Raw genomic sequence first — 18,735 nt, forward strand, 5'->3', positions numbered from 1 at the left:
AGTGGAGGAAAGTTAAATATTTTAACAATCCAATGTAGCCAGGTGTGTGATACATACACTTGCATGACTATGATGTTTAATCACAAAAATTGCAAACTTTTGGATTTGTAATGTGGATAATAATTCTTCTTTTGATGCCAGTCATGGTCGATCTTTACCTTTGAAAATTTATTTTCTAGCATTTTTTGGCAATAAATCAGTTGGAGTCCTTTCATATATTCAATTATAAACATGCATAATTACTTTTTGCTTTTTTGAAATTTCAATACTTACCTAATATCCTTTTCTATGGACACATCAAAATCACTTTGTCAAGTGTGCTGCTTCATCTTTTATGCATATGAATACTGTTGATAGGTTTGGTGCGTATTTTTAGAAAAAGCTCATTCCATCAAAGTTGAGGAGATCCTCTTCAAGGATTAGTCAGAGTACCAAGAAGTTTTAGGTTTTGAGATTCAGGATCTTCCTATCACATTGTTTTCTAAGTTTTTTTCCATAAGCAATTACGTAATCTTCTTTGTTTGAGTCAGTGGCATATGTGAAAGTGCTGGTACTTGATTGGTTTTTTAATCACTGAGAAGGATGAATGTGTTTATCAAAAATGATTGCTTAGCTTCTCCTTTATTCAATTGAGTCCCCCAAAATTGTGAGTCAGTTTGATGTAATGAATTTCGCGGTTAATCCTATCTTTGTTTGTTGTTTCGAATCATTATGGATTTTTCTTTTTTTTTATGATTGTGTTCTGTTAATTAGACTATTTATTTGTCAGAAAGTGTTGAAAATTTTGTACTAACAACTTAGTAATTGAAACTTAAGTTTGATATCCTTTTCTTGGAGTGTTGTTTTTGCTCACCGAAAATATAGCTCAAATACGACTATTTCTTCAAAGTCTCTGAGTTTGAGAATAAAAGAGTGATCATTTCGTTAGGTGGTTCTTACGACTCTCCAAGCAGGTTTATGCTTATGAATAGACGGAGCTGATGACATTCATAATCTTGGAGCTGCCTATAGAGCTTGAGCATTTGCCCTGTGAAGTGATCAAGCTTATGTTGCATCTCGAACTAAGAGACTTTGAAGACATCATCCTGCTTGTTTGAGAAATTGGCATATTTGAATCTGAGAGTTGGAATTTTTTATTTCAGACCTTTTATTTTTCCGTATCGATTTTTTATTGGGCATCTCTTATTTCTCTGTAGGTATTAATTTCAAGCACGTGTAATAAGTGTTCTTATAATATTTTTTTAATAAATTATGTTTAATTGTCCTTTTTTGTGTGGTATTTTTAGTATTTATTTGGTTCGAATTTACATTTTTTTGTGTATGTATCCGAACCAAACCAAATCAATTAAGAATGTATTAGTTCCGTTCGGGTAATTGGGTACCCGATGAAACAAAAATTCATAAAAAAAGAAATAAAATTTTTTATCTTAAAAATTCTGTAAGTATAATAAACATGTAAAATTAATAGAAATAATCCAAACATGTTAAACCCCAAATATATTAAAAACTAAACACATTAAAATCCAAACATAATAAAAACTAAACATTAAAATCCAAACATATTAAATGCCAAACACATTAAAAATTAAACACAAAAGTGCAATAGAGAGAAATTGAAAATCATTAAAAGGAATATATATTTTAAATTTTTATTTTTTTATTTAATTAATACATGGTCAGGTCCACGGGTTGGTTCGGATTCCGCACCCCAGAATCATTACCCGAACCAATTACTAGAGAGAGCCATTGGTTTGGTTGGAATCATACTCGATTATCCGTTAGTTCCAGAACCAATTTAATTGGTTCGGTTTGGTTTAGGATGGGTAATCGAGTACCTGCTAGTCGTGCTCACCCCAAACTTCGACCTATGACGGTTACAAACCGAAAATAATTTATTGACAATTTGTACATGAGGAATTAGTCAACGAAAGTTTTTTTGTAAAATTTTTTTCTAGAAAATAAGGGCATCAATGCTTTTAGGAGGTGTTTGGATTTACAAAAAATGAGGGAAAGTGGAGAGAAAAAAAAAGTAGAAAAGTAAATTTTTTGTTGTTTGGATGGAAAATAAAAATTGAGTGGAAAAAGAATATGATATGAGTCCTATGAAATTTTTTTTTCTTTATAGACAAGATGAAAATAGAAAGAAAATGGATAAAAAGTAGTGAAATTATAAATTTATCCTTTGATTAATAAAGAAAGCAAAATACTTAAGGATATTAATGGTATATATAATTTTTTCTCTTCTTACTTTTTTTTCTATGCAAACAAAAGAAAATGTTCTCTTTATTTTTTTCTATCCATTTTCTCTTTATCCAAACAACACACAAATAAATCCACTTTTCCTTCTATTTTCTTTTTTCTTATTTTTTTTCCTTGCATTTTCTTTCTTATATCCAAAGGGTGGCTTAATATAAAGAAATAGAGTAGCAGTTAGTAGCAATTCGAATAAAACTAAAAAAATAAGTGTTAGTCACATAATATTTTATATAAAACTGTAAGGAATTTGGACACAAACAAAACAAGAGATTGCGTGCGAAAGTAGTAATTCAAGAAAGTGGTGCATGTGGGGGTGGGTTGTGCATCTTCAAATCAGATATGTGATCTTGAGATTCATGTGGATGATGAGCTTATAACAACAGAATGTGACAGTAAAACAAATTACACAATAATTATTCTAAAGCAAGTATTGGTCACTTTATCATAAAAATGAAAGAAAGAAATACTAATGAATAAAGAGTTAAAAACATAATTAACTTCTATAGGTTAATGAACATACATATTCATCTCTCTACGCTCATGTGTAAAATATTGAAGAATGTTAAGGGTATATAAGGGTAAAAGAAAGAATGATTGAAGTTAATGATCACAGAGAGAAGAAATAAAAGTTGAATATAGAACTCTATAGAATAATTGTGATATTCTGATTACAAGTGTTACTCTCATACACTCATCTACTACTTGTATAATATCCGTGGCTAATTTAGCCACGCTTCATTCCCTCAATAAATTACAATAAAAATATTGATATGGTGAATAATAGCCTTTCATTCTTCTCCTCATCTTCACCATCTATTCTCTATCTTACACTTCAAGTCGTCCCCTTCTCTCTCTATCTAGCTTAAAAACCTAAATCCCATCTTCCCCTTCATTCTCTCCTGGAGAGCCCACTCCCTCCTTCTGGCCGATATTATCTCTGTAGATTGTGTGTGCATTCTCTTTCTGGCCATTCACGTCCCCTATATCCCTCCCTCTCTATCAAACCCCAATATCTGAAAGCCATCTCTATCATTCCTAAACGCTATATTTTTAGCACCATTTTTCTCAACCCCTAGGTGGAAAACCCTAACCTCTGGCCATTCTTTCTCTAGCCATTCACACTCTCTGTATCGCTCTCCCTGTCTCTCAAATACTAATTTTCAAAATCCATCTCTCTCGCTCCCGAACGCCATCTCTTTAACACCATTTTCCTCAACCCTTAGGTGGAAATCCTAACCTACCGAGCTAAGCAGATTCTTTGTCTAAGAGAACAATCGCGGCGGTGGCACTGGTTAGTTTTAGCTGGTGAGATGCTGGTGCTGCTGAGCGACTATGATCTCTGTTGCAGCCTTCATGCGCTCTCGAACTTCAACAGCCTTGGTGAGATATTCTGGGTCAAGATCTCAACCAACACTCTCCTCATTCATGGATTATCTCTATCTCTTTCTTTGTCTGGTATTGGTTCTTTAATCTCTTTGATTTAGGATTTTTGTTTGTGTTTTAGTTTTTTTTTTATTTGGAAATGGGTATGTATTTTCTTTCTCGATAATTAAATTGTTCTAAATATTTATTTTCATCAAGGTGAAAGTAGTTTGGTTTTTGTATGTGCTATCGCCAAAAAAATCCTCTGCCGTTATGATCTTTGGAAGAAACCCCACCATTCTGGTTGTTGGTGTAGGTTACGTGCGACGTCGCGCCTTTGCCTTGAATCTTTCCCATTATGTAACACCCTATTACATAGAGCTTTACATTTAAGTCATAGAACAGAGGTAGTGTGGTGTTACGGACCTCTAATCAGTAAATACATGTGTATACTAGTGGGAAAATATCATATACTACGAGCCTTGAAAACGAGTAAAGCAAAATCGCAAAATAAAAAGTGCAACACTCAGAGAACGGAATTACTTGCGTGCTAAGAAACCTAAAGGTTAAAGATGTGAATAAGCGAAAGAGTGAAAAGAGAGCAAAGAATACAGTGAAACTAGCTCCTAACTCAACCTACAAAGTCAAGGCTGGCCGGAGAATATTTACATATATATACAAGTATCCCAAAATACCCAAAATACAGAAATAAGGCCCTAACTCTCCTCTAACCTTTATGAAAAACAAAATAATAAAGTTTCTTAGAGATAAAGCTAAGTACATATATATATGTATATATACATATATATATATATATATATATATATATATATATATGTATATACTACTCCGCTTTAGGAATCTATACGCCTAGCGAGGAGCCTCTCGACCTGCATCTGAAAACAACAACACAATATGGGGTGAGAACCGGAGGTTCTCAGCATGGTAAAGGTGCCACGCACATAATATATAAGGTTCTGGGAATGATAGAGGCAATCCTAGAACTCTAACTTACAATTATAAAACTTAAACTCTAAGCAGAAACTATAAGAGGGGGTAGGTGGCCTAAAATGTTCTAAACCTGCCTACTCTAAATCCTAACATTAACATCAACAAATCTACACTTCCTTCACTCCTCCATCACCATTGATTCAGCAGAGACAAGCAATCAAACAATGTCACGCACAAGTAGGAAACAGATAGTACAAGTAGCAAATATAACAGGTAGCATGATATATATTCAGTTAAGCAATCCCAGTTAATGCATAACAGATAAAACAAACAAATGCACATGATGTATGTCTGTCCTATGGCTGATGAGGCTCATCTGTCGGTTATCCAGCCAATCCGACAAGTCCGAAAATCTTAGACTGTCCCTCATCGCGCATCCCTTTGAGTCTATGCGTAGATTTCTCATTCATTCATCATTTAATCATTCATTCATTTATATATCATTCAATGGGGGATATCCATTCCCGAAAATTTATAAGTGTCCTATCACCCTTACGACGTAGGATCAATAGAGTATCGAGTTTCAACCTAGAACATGTGGTGGCAAGCCACGGTTCTATTACCCAGGGAAACTCGTATCTCATATATCATCAATTCATAAGCCGTTTAATATTCATAATCATTATATAATCACTCATCAAAGCCATGGCATTATAACTTCATTTATCATATACATCTCTTTCCTACAACTCATTATATTTACCTCTTTCTTCATCCCCAAGTTACCTTATTTCCCTAGCTTTAACTAGCTACTAGACTTAGTATTATACTTTATGGCTAAAAGAATATAAATAGAGGTTTAGAAGTCTAAAATCTGGTTTAAAACACAAAAATCTAGTTTTGCAGGAAACAGGGGCCATGCGTACGCGTGGAAGTGTAAAAAGGTAGCACAGGCGCGCATTCCCTTACCATGCATACGTGTAGGTGAGAACATCATGTCACGCGTACGCGTGGGTCATGCGTACGCGTGGGTCATGCATCATGGCTCATCACGCGCACGCATGGGCTACTCGCACATGCGCAGTTTAAAATTCGATGCCACGCGTACAAGTGGGTGTACGTTGTTTAAAAAACACCGTTTACCCAGAAAGCTGTTATATCCACTTGCATAATACATAGTTCACACCTAAACTTCCAACGTTCATAAATTTTGCTACAAAATTTCGTTTTTCACAAAATTTATACCGTTCCAAAGCTTGCAAAACCATCTTTGAGTTGAAACAAATTCCACTTCCAACCAAAATTTGAGGCTCCAGTTATGAACTGCCGAAGTTCGGCCGAAAACCAAGTTTTTCAAAAACTTCAAAACCTCTTTTTCTTTTCAAAATTCATTCCCACTCAATTCAACATATTCATAACCATCAATATGTTTACCTTCAACAATAGCACAACAATCCTTGCAATCCTATCATTTTCTTAGCTCATTAACATCTCATTTCAATCCAACTTTACAAGTTTTAATCACAAACTAATATATTATTCTATATACACATATTGTCATCATCATAAAACTCTCCAACCATCATCACATCGTTATTCATTATATCAATACCAACAAATTTAAATAAACACCACTCAACCTCAACTATATCATTATGTTGCCATGATCATAAATCCTCCATCCATCATCATTATACTAGCATATATATATATATATATATATATATATATATATATATATATATATATATATATATATATATATTCAACCCACATTGTCAATTGCTCAACTTTAACCAAACACCAAGAAGACATCATAAATTCGCCATATTCCTTAACACATGCCCAACATCAATTTATCCATCAATATCATAAAGACTAATCATTTAACACATTTAACTACTTCAACTTATCCTATAGTTCTCTAGCCTAAGTTTTCACAGAGCCTTACATATTAAATGCGCGAAACCTAAACCATAACGATCACCACGTTTGATCCAAGGCAGCCTCTCAAGCTATACACACAGCCCCCACAACTCAAAACAAATACCAAGGCCTTAGCACCAATCCTCCACCAAGACTCTAAATGTCCACAATGCCAAGTTTCAATTACAACACACCACCTAATACAAATATACAACACATATATGTACCCAACTCAATCTCAAATGCACAAATTCAGAATTTTAGATAGGGTTTTGGTTTCCTCACCTTACCCACATGCAAAGTAACTCAAACTCGATAAGCTTTGCAAGCTAAATCGAACATAGAACACCAAATTTGAAAAAATCTCATTACAACGCCTCAATTTCACAAATCAAAAGAGGGTAGAAAATATGAGATGGGATTGTGACTTACCCATAAAATTGATCCGATAGAAACGTAGAGCTCGACGCGCTGGACGCGTGGCCGCAAACGGTGCGGCGATCGGAGCTCGAATGGAGAAGTTATGGCGGATGGAAGTGGGAGTGAGGGTTGTTAGGGAGCTCTCCTCTTCCCCTTGCTATTTCAGCGTGTTTCTTAGCTGAATGGGGAAGGAGGTGCTACTGCGCATTTTATGTTATGGGTCCGGTTGGACATATGAGCTCGGTTTGGGCCCAGTTCAACTGGTTCGGCCCATCTGGCCCAATTTTGGGTCGAATTTTTCGAAATTAGTGTCAAAATTCTCGTTTTGAAGAGCTCTATCCTCTTTTGATATTAGATTTAGATTTTTAATTTTTCTAATTAAACTTCAATTTATTGACTAATTATATACTAATTTTAGCGGGGTTTACATATTATCTCAGTCAGATTCAATGTGTGTAAGGGTTCTTTTTCTGAAATTAATTTTGTTTATCATCATTGTGTTTTTTAGGTATTATTGTGTTTCACATAATTATGAATTTACTGTTTTTAATTATATGGTTTCTTTATGTGTCTTTCAAAATTTACAGACTTTTGTGGGATTAAGTTTTTGTTGCAAACTTCTATATTTTGTTGTAAATAAATTTTTGTAATTTTTGTGTTGAAGTTGTGTGTGATTATGATACTGTTATCCTTTACTGTTGTTGACATTTGGCCAATGCTTGATTTGGATTTCTTTTTGGATTGTGCTATCTCTTTTTTTCTTATTGATTTAGTTGTTATATTTTCATGTTAAAATTTATGCTGATAAGAATCAAACTAGGATGTGAAGATTTCTGCTATTAAAATATGTCCAAAGTCTGTGGTTATTGGGAGCTTTACTACCTTTAAAAGTGAGAAATTTTAAAAAGGTATACCATTTTTTATGTTCATTTCTATGTCAGGTTACCAATATGAAAAAAGTGATGACTGGATTTTAAATTAATGTGGATAAGGAAATCCCTATCAATTTTTGTTTACTAATTGTTTTCTTTGTATGGTTGTCGAGTATTTGGACAATTAAAGGGTTTAGTTAATTGGTACATGCTTTGGAGAAGAGCATAGTGTGTTAAATTTATGAATTATAAACTTTTTGTTATTTGAAATTTAAATGTTTAAAATATTTTGTTCCCGTGCCTAATGATTTGGTTATGTTTAAGGAAATAGTTAAGTAAAATATTTAAGTACCTTAATCAGGTTTTGTTTAAATTCGCCTTGAATCTTTTTCCTGTATCTCCTTTGGATTCAAATGTGTGTCATAGTTTTTTGAGGTTTTTTTCATGAAATTAATTTTTATTAATTTTTGTAAATGATCATCTTGTTTTCTAGGTTTCTTTGTATTTCAAATAATTCTGAATTCGCTGTTTTGAAATGTAAGGTTTCTGGATATGCGTTAACCGCTGGTCAGCACAATCACCGAGTGCAGCAAGTTTGCTCTATATCCTCTAGTCAGACCATATATATCTTTGACTATTTCACAGGTGCCCTATTTAGATTTCTAGCTGCTTTTGAAAATCCTAATTTTAGCTATCTTTGTACCATATCTTTACCTACTGGTGCGGTATTTTACAACCCACACTACTAACCGGCAAGTGCACCGGGTTTTACCAAGTAATACCTTACGTGAGTAAGGGTCGATCCCACGAGGATTGATGGATCAAGCAACAATGATTGAGTAATTGGCTTAGTCAGGCAAACAGGAAATAATATTTGGATGTTTAATCGTACAGAAACTAAAATAGTAAAATAAATGGCTTTGGAATAAAATATTAAGAGGGTCGTTAAGGCTTCAGAGTTATCTATTTTTCCAGATTAACTTTTTTACTAACTAATTTAATCATGCAAGATTTAATTCATGTCAAACTATATGTGACTAGACCCTAATTCCTTAAACCTTCCTAGTCTCCTCTAAAATTCATTAACTGCCAATTTCTTGGTAAATTAATTCCAATTAGAGGGTGATGATCAATTTCTAGTTTATATGCCAAAAGAATGCTAATTATCCAAAAATAAGGGGATTATATGTCACGTATCCCGTTAAATACAAACAATTAGAAATTCAGTATAATATGTTTTCAAGCTGTTGTTCAAGTAAAGAGCTTTTCCAAGTTTTACAAGAACTCAATTAGAACATAGGTCATACTTCCGTTCCACCCATATTCATAAAATAAAGAGCGAAAATAATTATTGAAATATAAATCTAAACATAGATTAAATTAGAAAGATCAAACGAATAAATCCATACAAATAGACAGAGCTCCTAACCTTAACAATAGAGGATTAGTTGCTCATGGTTCAGAGAAGAAAAATAAGGGTTCTGGTAAAAATGTAATGTGTCTAAATGTATAGAGTTCCCATCTGATGGCATCTAAATTCATATTTATAACTAATCCTAATAAATTTAAAATCTAATTATCTAGAAATAATATCTTTTCTTAAAAATAAGATTTGAATTTAAATTTGAATTAATTAACAAGTCTTTCGCTGATAGGTGGAGACCACTTGATTTGTTCATTCTGTAGCTTCTAATCTGTGTTTTCTGGGCTAGAAACTGGGTTAAAACGCGGCCAAAAATCCACACCAGTGATTTCTGTAAATTTTGCAGATCGCGCACGTCACACGTACGTGTCAGTCACGCGGACGCGTCGGTCACGCGGACGCGTCACTGAGGGAATCTTTAATTCACACGTGCACGTCAGTCACGTGCACGTGTCGCCATGGAGACTTCCAGATCACGCGTACGCGTCAGGCACGCGTGCGTGTCGCTCCTCGCAGCCATCTCCTTTGATTCTTGTGTTGCAAAAACTCCGTCAAATTCCGCCGAATGCTACCTGAAATAGATAAAATTGCCCAAGACTCAAAATAGCATCCATAGTGGCTAAAATATAATTAATTCTTAATTAAACTCAACAATTTAAGTGCAAATTCACTAGGAAAAGATAGACAAGATGCTCATGCGTCACCTATTTATTGAAATTTTTTTTATGTGGAGGCAAATATTTGTTTGAAGGCTATGGCTTCAGTGCTTGAGTATGAGTCAAAATGTCATTCTGCTATTATTTCTGGGTAGTTCTTGGCATCTCAAACTCATTCTGGTTGTTATCTACTATTTTGTTTTGAATTCATTGTGTAAGAGTACATCGGCTTGATAGCTGGATTGAATTTTTACTTTATTATTTACTTCCGTTTTATCTTCTTTTTCCAAGCAAGTGAAGGAAAGTTAAATATTTTAACAATCCAATGTGGCCAGGTGTATGATACATACACTTGCATGACTATGATGTTTAATCACAAAAATTGCAAACTTTTGCTTTTGTAATGGGAATATGATGTGTAAGCATCTTATACCATTTTAAAGTTATTTTTACAGTGTTTTTAGTTAGATTTTGTTATGTTTTATTATATTTTAGTGTAAAATTCATCTTTGGATACTACTTTGAGTTTTTGTGTTATTTTAATGATTTTAAGTGAATTTCGGGCGAATTCGGCAGAGTCTTGCTCAGAGACGAAGAAAGGATAGCAGATGTTGTCAATCCTGACCTCCTTGCATTCCAACGAGCATATCTTGAGCTACAAAGATCCAATATATTCGATCTCAATGGTGTTAAAAAGCTAACGTCCAGAATTTTCCAGCAATATATAACAATTTATATATTTTTTTCCAAAATAACTGCCAAAATAGGCATTAAACACCCAAGAAGGAACAACCCCCTAAGTTGAACGCTCAAAACAGAGAGCTGGGACCAGAGTTCAACGGCCAGAATCCAAGTTGAATGCTAGGCATCAGCACAAACATTCACCAAGTTGGTTCCAAAGTGGATTTTAGCACTCTTTAGCTTATCTTATCTTATCCTTGTAACTTTTAAATTTCAATTAACATCTTTTAGGTTTAGTCTTAGAGGTTTTTACTATAAATAAGGGACATCCCTCTTCTTGAGGATCCTGCCTCCCGGGAGGGGAGGATCATTCACATTAGTTCTGATCTTCTTTTAGTTTTCTCTATAAAGTATGAGTAACTAAACCTTCTAGTTAAGGTTAGGAGCTCTGCTTATTCCTATGGATTAATATTATTACTCTTCTCTTTTAATTAATGTTTGATTCAATTCTAAGGTGTTGTTTTCATTCTTAATCCTATGAGTCTGGGGTGGAACGGAAGAATGACCTCTGATTCTACATGATCTCTTTGTGATACTTTGACCAAGGTCGCTTGAGCTATAGCTTGAAAACACTCCTCCTAAATTGAGGATTACCTACGGTTGATTGGGATATGTGACATGAAATCTTGTCACTTTTGGATAATTAAGATTTTTGTGGTGCTAAACTAGTTTTGATCTTCCCCCTCGTTCAAATTGAATGACCACTGACCCTGGCTTTTGATGAGAATCAGAGGAGATTAAATTTACAAGGAATTGGGGTTTAATTATTTACAGTTTGCCATAGAATGAATCATTTATTGTTAAAGAGATAAGTATTGTTTTGGTTCCTAACATTGGGGGTTAGAATCGAAACTGTCCCCATCGTAATTGTCGATTTAAAATCATCCTTAAGGACTTTTTTCGTATAAAAATAGTCCTTTTTAATAAAATTTTTAATTTTATTCCTAAACTACCCTTATTTTAATAAAAAATATAAAATAAAAAAATAAAAAAATAGAACACGTTTTGGGGGGAGGGGGAGGTAAGGAAACGCGTTTTTGTTGGGGGGTGGGGGTAGGGGAGGGGGGAGGGAAACGTGAAGGAGGGAGGGGAGGAGGCCATCGCGGCCACCGCGGGTCTTCGCCTTCACCGCGGGTCTCCACCGTCGCTGCTTGCCATCGCCGCCACCTTTAGGTCCTTCACCACCGAGCACGAGCAGCGAGAGAGGAGATCTAAGAAAGAGAGAGGGAGCACCGGTGGAGGGGAGGAGGCCACTGCCATAGCCGCCGCCACCATCCGACACTTGAATCGTCGCCTGTCCGCCCACGAGCTGCTTCTAGAACCGCGAACAGAGGAAGATGTTGCTGCCGTTCATGCTTGCTTCTGCCGCCGCCGTGGAGTGCGTTGCCAGGAAGAGGAGCCCAAGCTGCCGATATACCCAGCCATGGAGTGCATTGCCGCCGTTTATGCATGCTCCTGCCACCGCCGATCTACCCAGCCGCCGTCGCTCCGCCACCCACAAGCTGCCAGTGGTCCTGCTTCGCCTTCTGCATCTGCTTCTTCTTCATCTGCTTCTTCTTCTACTGCATTTGCTTCTTCTGCATCTGCTTTGCTTCTGCTTGTGTTGATTTTTTCTGCTTTCTGCTTCTTTTTGTGTTGAATTAGTTATTGAATTTGTTGAATTTTTGTTGATTTGTTGAATTTCTGATTCCTTGATTGTTGAATTTGTGTTGATTTCATTGATGGTGTTGGTGTTGGTGGTTGTGGTGGTGGTGGTGGAGGTAAAGGTGCTGGTAGTAGTGCGGTATTTTTGTCCAAAAAAATTAAAAGGACGATTTTAATCCAAAAAAAGACCTTAAGGATGATTTTAAATCGACAATTACGATGGAGACGGTTTCGATTCTAACCCTCAATGTTAGGGACCAAAACAGTACTTATCCCAGAGTTAAAATAGTCAGTAAGAAGTGTTAATCCGAAAAGATAAGCATCTCCGAACCCTTAACTACTTCCATATATTATCTCTTTAACAATCTTTAATTGCTTTTCTTTATTTTCTTGTTTTATGCGCCTACAACAACAACAATTCTCTTTACTTTTTGCCTGACTAAGTCCAACAAGATAACTATTACTTGCTTAATCCAACAATCCTCGTGGGATCGACCCTCATTCACCTGAGGTATTACTTGGACGACCTGGTGCACTTGTCGGTAAAGTTGTGTGAATTCTAATTTCGCGCACCAAGTTTTTGACGCCGTTGCCAGAGATTGTTAATGATTGACAACTACTGGTTATTTTGTTGCTTAAATTAGGTATTTTTATTAATTTTTGTTTAATTATTGTTCTTCTTGATTTTCGAAAATTGATCTTGTTTGCTTTCTTTTTGTTCGATTTTTTTTAGTTATTATCTTTTATTTGATTTCAAAATTTTTAAGTTATTTTAGTGTTTTTCTTTTAAATTTTTAAAATTAATATTGTTTATCTTTCCCTATTTAATTTTCAAAATTTTCTTGTTATCTTATTTTAATTTAATTTTAAATTTTAAGTTTGGTGTCTTTTAATATTTTCTTTTTCTTTTTAAATTACGAAAATTTCAAATCTTTTCTTTTTCTTTTTAATTAATTTTCTTTTTAAATTTTCTTTAATCATATCTTGGTTATCTTTCTTAATCTTTGATCTTTATCTTATCTTTACTCCTTCATTTTCAAATCTTGTTATCTTGTCTTATCTTTATTTTAAATTCAAATTTTAAAGTTTGGTGCTTTCTTTAGTTCTTTCTTTCAAAATTGAATTTCAAAATCTTAATTTGACTTTTTTTTTTCTAATTTTTGAAAATTTTCAAAATAAGCATTCCATATTTAATTTCAAATCTTGTTAGTTAATTGTTTGCCTTATCTTATCTTAATTTTAAGTTTGGTGTTCCCTTTTCTTTCTTTCTGAATTTCAAAATATTTTTTTCTTTTAAAAACCCTTTCTTTTGAACTTTTGAAAATTGAATTCTTGCATCTTTATCTTATTTGGATTTAATTTCAAATTTAAGTTTGGTGTCTGTTAGTGATCTTTTTGTTTAATTTAATTTTCTTTTGTTTTTCAAATCATATCTTGTTATCTTTTTAAATCTTTGATCTTTATCTTATTTATCTTTTTCTTGATTTTTAAATTTTGTTATCTTTTCTTATCTTATCTTTATTTTAATTTCAAATTTTAAGTTAGATGTTTCTTTAGTTTTTCTTTCTTTCATTTATTTCGAAAATTTTCAAAACCCTTTTCTTTTTAATTTTCGAAAATTTTTAAATAAAATCTTCCATCCCTATTTTCAAATCTTTCTTTTTTCTTTCTTTTTTAAATTCAAAAATTTTTAAACTCCTTTATTTCTAAATTTTTTAAATTTTTTGAAATTTTCAGTTATTATTTTTTTAATTTTCGAATTAGTATTCTATTTTTTTTTTATTTTTGAATTTTAAAAAAAAGTCTATTGCTGTTCTTTCTTCCTTGCTTTTCTGTTTACCACATGGGCTATTACTCACATCCAAGGAGTGATTCAAATTACTATGCATGGAGAAATTATCCAAACTTTGGTTAGGAAAGACAAGACCAAGGAAATTTCAGTGCTCCATATTCCACATATCAAGAACCATCATGTTTTGATCTTGCCCACCAAGAACTGGAGCAAATAACAGAGAAAATTTTGCAAAAATTTTCATCCTCATCCCCTGTTTACTCATACCAAGAACCACCACCTCTCTATCCATACCAAGAATCATGCTCCTTTTACTCATATCAAGAGCCATCATCTCATTATTCATATCAAGAATCATCATTTCCTTATCAAGAACTATCAGCTTTAGAGCTTACCATAAAAGAATTAAGAGAGACCGCTCAAAGTTGCATACATGATATGAGAATGAGTGTCAAGAATGTAGAAGGGCATATAGAGGTGATTACCAAGCGTTGGGCAAAGAACAAGCAAACTCCCTCACAAGAGAAGCAATGTAAATTCCTACTAAATAATGTGAGGGAATCATTCAAAGTAGTACATACCCTAGTGAATTAGAGAACTCTCCACCATCACACATGGAAGAAGCAGAAAATGCACGAACAAAGGAGGTTGTCGGGGAGAAAAACAATTATGGGAATTTACACTCCAATGAAGCAGAGAGCTACATAGAGGGTGAGTTCATTGAACTACCAATTTAAGAGGTTCTTGATGAAAGATACACTCCACCCATCACTCAACACCCAAATCCTGAATCCAGAGTGGTAGAGGTAATTAAGGAATGTACTGAAAAGGGGATTGTGACCAAAGAACAAAAGATGATATCCATGAAAAAGAGAATGTCAACAAGAAACAATACAATCCCTACCCTAACAATCAAGGAGAATCAAGCTGATAATAATAAGAGAAAGCTTGTTAGGAGAAATTCAAATCCAAGGGCACTAATCTTCTCCTCTTTCCCCTTGGAGTCATTTCTTTTAACCAACTGGAAGAAGAGGAAGAAAATTCAACAATCAAGTGTCAAGCTAATGACATTAAAGAAGCGCTTGTTGGGAGGTAACCCAACCATAAGCATCTTTTAGTTTATTTTAATTTTATTTTTTATTCTATTCTTGTTTCTTAATTTTGAAACTTTTCCTTGGTTTTCTAATGTTTGTTATCATGTATAGCGCTTAGAACAGGGACAGAAGAGCTCAGAATGGAATAACAGAGCACCCTGGAGCAAGAAGTCTCTGGTGCTAAACACCAGGTTGGGCGTTTGGCGGCAGCAAGGAGGCAAGCAGTCCTGGCGTTTAACGCCAATGATGAGCGGATAATTTATACGCTTTTTGGCATTGTTTTTAGGTAGTTTTTAGTATGATCTAGTTACTTTTAGGGATGTTTTCATTAGTTTTTATGCTAAATTCATATTTATGGACTTTACTATGAGTTTGTGTGTTTTTCTATGATTTCAGGTATTTTCTGGCTGAAATTGAGGGACCTGAGCAAAACTCTGATAGGAGGCTGACAAAGGACTGCTGATGCTGTTGGAATCTGACCTCCCTGCACTCAAAATGGATTTTCTCGAGCTATAGAATCCAAATGGCGTGCTCTCAAAGGCTTTGGAAAGTAGACATCCAGAGCTTTCTAGCAATATATAATAGTCCATATTTTATTTGAGATTTGACGATGTAAACTGGCGCTCAACGCTAGTTCTGTGCTGTATTCTGGAGTCAAACGCCAGAAATACGTCACGAACCAGAGTTGAATGCCAAAAACACGTTACAACTTGGCGTTCGACTCCAAGATAAGCCGCAGCTCGTGTAAAGATCAAGATCAGCCCAAGCACACACCAAGTGGGCCCCGGAAGTGGATTTCTGCATCAATTACTTACTTCTGTAAACCCTAGTAGCTAGTCTAGTATAAATAGGACTTTTTACTATTGTATTAGATATCTTTGGTCTCAGTTTTATTTTATTATTCATCTTAGGAGACTATTGATCATGTTTTGGGGGCTGGCCATTCGGCCATGCCTGAACCTTCATCACTTATGTATTTTCAACGGTGGAGTTTCTAAACACCATAGATTAAGGGTGTAGAGTCTGCTGTACCTCAAGTTTTAATGCGATTACTACTATTTTCTATTCAATTTTGACTTATTCCTATTCTAAGATATTCGTTGCACTTCAACATGATGAATGTGATGATCCGTGACACTCATCATCATTCTCACCTATGAACGCGTGACTGACAACCACTCCCGTTCTACCTTAGACCGGGCGTATATCTCTTGGATTCCTTAATCAGAATCTTCGTGGTATAAGCTAGAATTAATGGCGGCATTCATGGGAATCCGGAAAGTCTAACCTTGTCTGTGGTATTCCGAGTAGGATTCCGGGATTGAATGAATGTGACGAGCTTCAAACTCGCGATTGCTGCGTGTAATGACAAACGCAAAAGAATCAAGGGATTCTATTCCAACATGATCGAGAACCGACAGATGATTAGCCCTGCTGTGACAGAGCATTTGGACCATTTTCACTGAGAGGATGGGATGTAGCCATTGACAATGGTGATGCCCTACATACAGCTTGCCATAGAAAGGAGTGACAAAGATTGGATAAAAGCAGTAGGAAAGCAGAGATCCAACAGGGACAAGCATCTCCATACACTTATCTGAAATTTTCACCATTGGATTACATGAGTAACTTTATCTTTATTTTCTATTTAATTTATTATTATTATTCGAAAAACCAATAATCTCTTAAATTAGTTAAATCCGCCTGACTGAGATTTACAAGGTGACCATAGCTTGCTTCATACCAACAATCTCTGTGGGATCGACCCTTACTCACGTAAGGTATTACTTGGACGACCCAGTACACTTGCTGGTTAGTTGTGCGGAGTTGTGACAAAGTGTGATTTATGTTTGAGAGCACCAAGTCTTTAGAGCTATTGTTGATGATCACAATTTCGTCCACCAAGTTTTTGCCGCCGTTGCCGGGGATTGTTCGAGTATGAACAACTGACGGTTCATCTTGTTGTTCAGATTAGATAATTTTCTTTTTGTTTTAATTTAAAAAACTTTTCAAAAAAATCTTTCAAAAATTTTTTTCTTTATTTTCGTTTTTCTAAAGAATATTTTTGAAAAATTTATTAAGAAAATACAAAAAAATCATAAAATCATAAAAAAAAAAAATTTTTGGTTCTTGTTTGAGTTTTGAGTCAATTTTTAAGTTTGGTGTCAATTACATGTTTTAGAAATTATTATGCATTTTTCGAAAAATTCATGCATTCATGGTGTTCTTCATGATCTTCAAGTTGTTCTTGGTAAGTCTTCTTGTTTTGTATTTTTTGTTGTTTATCATATGCATTTTTCGTTTGTTAGAGTCCAAGCATTAAAGATTTCTAAGTTTGGTGTCTTGCATGTTTTCTTTGCATAAAATTTTTTTCAAAAAATATGTTCTTGATGTTCATCATGATCTTCAAAGTGTTCTTGGTGTTCATCTTGACATTCATAGTGTTCTTGCATGTATCATGTGTTTTGATTCATAATTTTTATGTTGTGAGTCATTTGTATGTTTTTCTCTCTCATAATTAAAAATTCAAAAATAAAAAAATATCTTTTCCTTAATTTTCTCATAATTTTCGAAAAATTGAGTTGACTTAGTCAAAAATTTTTAAAATTAGTTGTTTCTTACAAGTCAAGTCAAATTTTCAAATTTAAAAATTTTATCTTTTCAAAATCTTTTTCAAAAATCAAATCTTTTTCATTTTTCTTTCATGATTTTCGAAAGTTTCAAAAATTATTTTCAAAATCTTTTCTTAATTTTATTTCAAAATTTTCAAAAATTATGCTAACAAATAATGTGATTGGTTCAAAAATTTGAAGTTTGTTACTTTCTTGTTAAGAAAGGTTCAATCTTTAAATTCTAGAATCATATCTTTTAGTTTCTTGTTAGTCAAGTAACTAATTTTAATTTTAAAAATTAAATCTTTTCTAACCATATCTTTTTAATCATATCTTCTTATCCTATATTTTATATCATATCTTTTTCAAAATTTTATCTTTTTCAAAAATTTGATTTTAAAATATCTTATCTAACTTTTTATCTTCTTATCTTTTCAAATTTGATTTTAATATCTCAATTCCTGCCATTGGAGCAAACAATTTTGAGCTGAAACCTCAATTAGTTGCTCTAATGCAACAGAACTGCAAGTTTCATGGACTTCCATCTGAAGATCCTTACCAGTTTTTTAACTGAGTTCTTATAGATTTGTGAGATTGTTAAGACGAATGGAGTAGATCCTGAAGTCTACAGGCTCATGCTTTTCCCTTTTGCTGTAAGAGACAGAGCTAGAACATGGTTGGACTCACAACCTAAAGATAGCCTGGACTCCTGGGATAAGCTGGTCACAGCCTTCTTGGATAAATTCTTTCCTCCTCAAAAGCTGAGCAAGCTTAGAGTGGATGTTCAGACCTTCAAGCAAAAAGATGGTGAATCCCTCTATGAAGCTTGGGAAAGATACAAGCAGATGACCAAAAAGTGTCCTTTTGACATGTTTTCAGAGTGGACCATATTAGATATATTCTATTATGGTCTATCTGAGTTTTCCAAGATGTCATTGGACCACTCTGCAGGTGGATCCATTCACCTAAAGAAAACACCTGCAGAA

At 34.1% G+C, this 18,735-nt stretch overlaps 1 non-coding gene across 1 annotated transcript; it reads right to left on the bottom strand.

Annotated features, from left to right (window-relative positions):
- Nucleotides 1-18,516: 18,516 nt before the first annotated feature.
- Nucleotides 18,517-18,620, bottom strand: LOC112713464 (small nucleolar RNA R71). Its single transcript, XR_003158437.1, has one exon. It is a non-coding gene; the product is annotated as a small nucleolar RNA R71 (small nucleolar RNA).
- Nucleotides 18,621-18,735: the final 115 nt, after the last annotated feature.

Source organism: Arachis hypogaea, chromosome 9 (genome assembly GCF_003086295.3).
Source record: "Arachis hypogaea cultivar Tifrunner chromosome 9, arahy.Tifrunner.gnm2.J5K5, whole genome shotgun sequence".
Taxonomy (NCBI): Eukaryota; Viridiplantae; Streptophyta; class Magnoliopsida; order Fabales; family Fabaceae; genus Arachis; species Arachis hypogaea.